We start from the raw sequence: 5,772 nt of genomic DNA, 5'->3' as shown, positions 1-5,772 counted from the left end.
TCCATTGTTCTACGTCCTAGTCTCAAGGGCAGCAGAAAACAATCTTGCTCACTCCTCCCTATGACTTCCTCTCACATATTTATACATGGCCATCATGTCTCCTCTCAGCCTTCTCTTCTTCAGGCTAAACATGCCCAGCTCTTTAAACCGCTCCTCATAGTGCTTGTTCTCCAGACACTTGATCATTTTAGTCGCCCTCCTCTGGACACATTCCAGCTTGTCAACATCTCCCTTCAATTGTGGTGTCCAAATTGAGGGTTATATTGCTGTGTGGAAGGGTCCTAGAATCACAGAGTTGAAAGAGACCTCACAGGCCATCCAGTCCAACCCCCTGCCAAGAAGCAGGAAAATTGCATTCAAATCACCCTCTGCAAATGGCCATCCAGCCTCTGTTTAAAAGCTTCCAAAGAAGGAGCCTTCACCACACTCTGTGGCGGAGAGTTCCACTGCTGAACAGCTCTCACAGACAGGAAGTTCTTCCTAATGTTCAGATGGAATCTCCTATCTTGTAGTTTGAAGCCGCCTTCTTGAAGCACCGTCTTTTACAAATTTGCCTCCAAAAAACCCCCCAAAAAATAGGATGCAAGACATTTCCCTCGCACATTACATGGCAATGTGGTTTTGTGGCCACCAAAATTAAGCCCTCAAAATTTGGTCTGAGGGACAAAACCCCCAGATTCAGGCAAGCGGCCCATTGGTTTTCCAGTGGCCCTTCCACAGAGCCCAGAATATCAAGGCAGAAAATCCCACATTATCTGAGTGTGGGCTCAGATAACCCAGTTCAGAGCAGATGTAGGATTTTTCTGCCTTGATATTCTGGGATATAGGGCTGTGTGGAAGGGCCTCAGGTCAATAATCTGAAATATATTCAACAGGGGGGAAATATGCGAGTGTGGAGACTGACGCCTTGTATGACACGAAATATAACCTACACAATCATTTCGGAAGCCTCTGTGTGAGGCCATGTTCCACAACAACGACAAGAGGAAAAAGGAAGCTTATTTATGAATAAATAAGGTGCCCCTGAGGAAATCTTTAGGGATTTTGGAAGAGAAATTTCACATTCTGAGGGGAAAATTGCCTGTTCCATGGGCGCCATCTTGTGGCAGTGGAAAGAAAAAAGAAACCAGGCCAGAGGTTGTGGAAGATTTTGGTTGGATCTACAATAGGCATGGGCAAACTTGGGCCCTCGAGGGGTTTTGGACTTCAACTCCCACCATTCCTAATGGCCTCAGGCCCCTTTTCTTTTCCCCCTCAGCTGCTTAAGCTGCTCCATAACAGGGGGTCTCTCATCCATAGGGTTGTCATAAATGGATGTCAACTTGGTGGAAGTTAACAATGAATGCAGAACTGTATTTGAAAATGTTAGACACATATCAGAATATTACAAAAAAGGCAGCTAAATTCAATCTCTAGCAAGCGTGGCTATTAATGTGAAACGAGGCTGAGGAGTGGGAGAGATAAGTAAACTGTCTGCAGTAAAGGCATAGATTGTTGTATGGCTTCAAGTTATTTCTGACTAAGAGCAACCTTATCACAGGATTTTCTGGGGCTGAGAATGTGTGACCCAGCCTAGGTCATCCAGTAGGTTTCCATGGCCAAGCACATAATTGAGTTGCAATCCAACACTCAGGCCACTTCTACACTACTATATCAAATCCAGATTATCTGCTTTCAACCGAATCAAATGGCCGTTCATATAACCCAGTTCAAAACATATAATGTAGATTTTCTGATTTGATAACTTGGATTATATGGCAGTGTAAAAAGGGCCTTTGGTTGGATGTACACTGCTCTATATCCCAGGATCTGATCCCAGGGCCCTTCCAGACAGCCCTACATCCTGGAATATCAAGGCAGAAAATCCCATAATATCTGCTTTGAACTGGGTTATCTGAGTCCACACTCAGATAATGTGCAGTTTTCTGCCTTGATATTTTGGGATATAGGGCTGTGCGGAAGGGCCCATAGATAACCCAGCTCAAAGCAGATATTGTGGGATTTTCTGCCTTAATATTGTGGGATATAGGGCTGTTTGGAAGGGCCCCCAGATTACCTGCTTTGAACTGGATTATATGAGTCTACACTGCCAAATAATCTGGGATAAACAGATAATCTGGGATCAGATCCTGGGTGTAGGGCAGTGTAGAAGGTACCTTAAACAACTACACCAAGCATATTCAGGTAAAACTACTAAAGAATGTTCTCTTAAACTCCAGAAAATTTTACCAGCTGACAATCCAATCTTGAACAAATTAGTTTTTGGAACATAACTCCTGTTCCGCCTCCTGGTTCACCATAGGTATTGGGCATATTGCTAGACAGGAACTGGGAATGGTAGCCCAAAATTGTAACTTTCCACTCTCATTTGATAATACAGAGCTAGACAGACCATTCGTCTTGCGTACTGTAAAAGACCTTCTTGTATCCCAAAGATGTAAGAGTCTTTTTTAAAATATGGAGGGACATGAATGGATGATCCATGGTCAACAATGCGCACTGCAAAAAGAAAGGCTTATGTAGCTTCAGCAGGTAAGATTCAATATATCCTTACCCTGAATCGTTCCCAAAATATGAAGAAGGGGAATATTAGAAGGGGGGGAATCTCTAAGGGTGAAAACCTCAAACCGCCCAGTGAGGATTGAGTGGATACAGAATGCAGACAGACTTCATTTGAACTTATTTCAAGTTAGTCTGCATAGGACGGATCACACCTTTAGAAAGATAAATGGATAAAACTTCTTAACATTCTGAGTACTGTGAAATATAAACTGGATTCAGCTGCTCCTGCTTCTGCTATCGCCATTAAGTGATTAAATATGTCAATAGACGAGTAAGTGAAGAAGAAAAAAGATCAAATTCAACCATTTCTGTTTTCAGCTTTATGAAAAGTTAATGTTGTGGTTCCGACTGACTTGCACAGGTATCTGCTAGCAGCTCAGTATTTTAATATAAAATAGCTGGAAGACAGCTTGAAAGATTGTTTTTCAAGGTGCCAGATGACTGGTTGGGGTGCAGAAGGGAAAATGCACTCAATTTTCTATGTAGCTATACTTAGTGTAAAAAAAAAAAAGAGTTTTGAGTTCACTATAGCTACAGACACTTTCCTTGCTGAAAAAAATCATCTTCTCTCACGATCCGAACATCCTTCTTTCTAAAAGATAAACACTTCACATTGTGGCAGAAACTCTGCTAGACATAAACATGATTGAGTTGTTTCAAGACTGTACTTAACATTTTTTTGGTGATTATGAAAAAGCATTTGGAAAGAAGGAAAGTGTGATTACATTGTAGATACTTCTTGAGTTCACTCATCTGAACTCCTTACACAAATAATGCAATTATACCACTTTCTGGGTTCGATGGGGCCAGGCATAGTTGAATATTGCAAACACAAACACAATTTAAGTCTCAATCTATTTCTAGCAACAGTACAACAAATTATGTATTAAATTTAACATATATGCACTGTCCCAAGAGTTCAGTGACTCCAGGGAGGTGCCAGTGAAGGTGTTGATTGCAAGATTCACCTATCTGTGCTGCTCAGTAGTTTGGACATCCTAAATAAAAAAAGACAAAAATATGCAAATGAAATATAGAAGTTCCCCTTTTCTTCCCTCCTAAATGTGCAGCTGAAAATACTTCTACCTTTTCACCTTGAGTAAGTCCACTCTTTAGCCCTAGCCACTGCAAATCCTCTCCTTCTGTCCTTCTCTTTCTGAACCCCTCTCTTTCAGTACCCTTCCTTCCTTCAAATTTCCCCACCCATTTGGGCAAACCAATAATTCATAGGATTTATACAATATCAATTGGTTTGGCAATAAGGTTTATAGTGATTTTTCCCAGGCTTCAAGAACAGATATGGCACCAAATTAATGGCATGTTGTGCATGCCAGGTGGGTTTTGTGCATTATAGTATGAATCCAGTATCTGCAGAGAATATGTTCCTGAACTTTCTGGGGATATGCAGAATTATGCATAACGAAAAGCTCTTACTGAAATGGAAGACTTCCGACCCAAGAATAGCAGAGAGTCATGCTAGCGGACCTAGAAACTTCCTAGAGAGGATATATTATATGTTGTTGTTCATTCGTTCAGTTGTTTCCGACTCATCAGAAATATATATATTTTTTATTATATTAGGTAGCACATGGATAAATGTGGACATTGGTTGCATAGATATGAGCTTCATATCTATGTCAAATGGAGTAGAAATGTAATTCAAAACCAATCTATGCATGTTACCTTTTTGTAGATATAGCACCACAGGCCTAATCTCCAGGCCTTGCAAAATCTATATATATATATATAAATGCTCTGTGCCTTAAAAACCTTAAAAACAAAAGAACCAATGAACGAAATCACACCAAATTTGGCAACAAAACGTCTCACAACACAAGGAGTGACCATCACTCCAAAAATTATGATTTTGTCATTTGGGAGTTGTAGTTGTTGGGATCTATAGTTCACCTACATTCAAAGAGCATTCTGAATTTCCATCGATGTAATTGAACGATGTAATTGAACCAAACTTGGCGCATAGAACTCCCATGACCAACAGAAAATACTGGAAATGTTTGGTGGACATTGACCTTGAGTTTGCGAGTTGTAGTTCACCTACATCCAGAGAGCACTGTGGACTCCAACAATGATAGATCTGGACCAAATTTGGCACAAGCACTCAATACGCCCAAATATGAACACAGATGGAGTTTGGGGGAAATAGACCTTGACAGTTGGGAGTTGTAGTCACTGGGATTTACAGTTCACCTACAATCAAAGAGCATACTGAACCCTACGAACGAAAGAATTGGGGCAAACTTCCCACACAGAACCCCGTGACCAACAGAAAATACTTAAGGCCATCCAATTCAACTCCCTTCATCAGGGCAAGAAAACGTAATCAAAGTCCTCCTGACAAAGAGCTAGTAATTCAATTCTAAATCACTTCCAATTTTTTTCCGGAAAACAAAAAATTGAAACCTTCAGAAACTTCCAAATCGATTCGTAAATGGTGGACACACATGCACAATAGGAGAAAACAGTACTGACACTGGGGAAACTTCAGAGGCTTCTGTCTCCCTTCAAAGAGAAGGGAGGCAGTTGACCCCCCCCCCCCCAAAAAATAACTTTAGTGCCTTTCCCCTGATTAAGGGGAAACACCTGGGTGTTGGGGTCCAGGAGATTTAGGAAATATTGTAGAACAGTGCTGTTATAATGTTGAAAATACAAACCAAAACAGAAGAGAGGCGGTTGAACCCTAAGAAAAAAGTAACTGTGGTACCTTTCCTCTGACTTAGAGAAGGCACAGGAGTTTTTGGAGAGAATAGATAAAAGTGACAAAAAAAAACAGCACTTAAAGGCTTCCTCTCAGGTTTTTCTCTCCTCCTCCTTTCCAATTTTTTTCTTCTTTCTCCTTTCTCTCTTTTCTCTTCTCTCTCTCCCTCTCCCATAATCTTTTCTTCCTTCTCCCTTCCTTCTTTCTCCAAACCTCGTTTGGCTCCAATGCTTTTGCCTGCCTACCCTTCCACCCACCCAGCAGCAGCACCAGCAGCAAGAAAGATCCCAACCACCCTCATCCCTTCCCTGACTGGAATGAGCCTTCCAACCATGTGCTTGGATTTATAAGCAGCAATGGCTTTCGGACACTGGATAACCCCTCCCCTTTACAAAACGTAAGCCCTGGTTGGCTGGGAGGTAAGCAGTTTACGCTGGGCCTCCCAGCTGGTTTACTTTCATCAAAAGGCTTTCTCATACTTCCGAATCAACTTC

This window comes from Anolis sagrei, chromosome 2 (genome assembly GCF_037176765.1).
Source record: "Anolis sagrei isolate rAnoSag1 chromosome 2, rAnoSag1.mat, whole genome shotgun sequence".
Taxonomy (NCBI): domain Eukaryota; kingdom Metazoa; phylum Chordata; class Lepidosauria; order Squamata; family Dactyloidae; genus Anolis; species Anolis sagrei.
This window is presented reverse-complemented; position numbering follows the sequence as displayed.